A 1,133-nucleotide genomic window follows, 5' to 3' on the forward strand; every position below is an offset into this window, starting at 1 on the left:
CTCCCATGGTGGAAGGATTGGAAGTGGTATCCTACCACTCCTTTGACTAGTTATAAACCCAAGTTCGATTATCAATGTCTAGTTCCCCACCTTCATATGGTTGAGACCCTTAACCAACATTGGAATTCATAGTCCTCTCACAATACTTGAAGTCTTATATTTTCCATGGTTTGCAAGCTATCATAGAGCCAAAGATATCTCACTTTTGTTGGTGTATTCTCTTCCAGGGGCTGTCGCTGGGCCCTCAACTCTGACATTTGGGTGTCCCAAACCTGAGATATCCTTTTTGTGGTCAGCTAGAAAGCTTCCTACATATTTTTTGGTTCTATAGGTGGGCTCAAAATTATAGGCTCTAGATTCATGATTTCTTCAAGCCCTTTTGCCCAGAATCCTTTTCCTAGCATGTGGTTGTTCTTGGTTAGACCCCCTTTTAAGTATTCCTAGATTTGGCATACTTTTAGAATGGAGATTTTGTTTAAGATCTAGAAATTGTGCAATGCAACTTTATTCTCTCACAAATTTCTTTATATAAATTTTGCTATGTATGCTAAAGTGTGTATTTGTAATAATGTCATAATGCAAATTCAAGTACAAATTGACAAGGTGGTGCTAGAGGTTACCCATCTATAGGAGCTTTTGGCTCATTAGGGTAATTCCCCATGCACAATCACCAAGGTGTAATCAACCACTTTATTTGGTGACTTTACTCCTCCTCATGGTCATCAGAGAGGCTATAACAACTTAGCTTGTCACTCACATACTCCTAGGTTGTAGCCTTTATGTAACAATCCTAGTGGTCATTTTGGTGGTCAACGTCACTCAACCTTGCCTTTGTGGAGGTCAAGAGTGGGATGGTATATGGTTGCTCCTCTTGTTGTCTTTTATGTTAGCAAGCTATTTGTTTATAAGGACCCTAAATGGGCTTTCCCCCAGTTAGATCTAGCTATCTCTTCTAGGTGTAGGAGCACTTAGGGTAAGGTAAAACCCTAATTCTAGTTTTGGTTTTTGGATAGTCTAACCAACCATGTGGTTAATAAGGACTAGTGATAAAGCCCCAAGGTGTGCTTAAGGGGTGTTAGTTGATAAGTTTTGATTTATGAGTCTAATTTGGTCAACTAGGTCCTGATAGTTGA

Source organism: Cupressus sempervirens, chromosome 8 (assembly GCF_028749045.1).
Source record: "Cupressus sempervirens isolate cs-2001-9-10 chromosome 8, ASM2874904v1, whole genome shotgun sequence".
Classification (NCBI taxonomy): domain Eukaryota; kingdom Viridiplantae; phylum Streptophyta; class Pinopsida; order Cupressales; family Cupressaceae; genus Cupressus; species Cupressus sempervirens.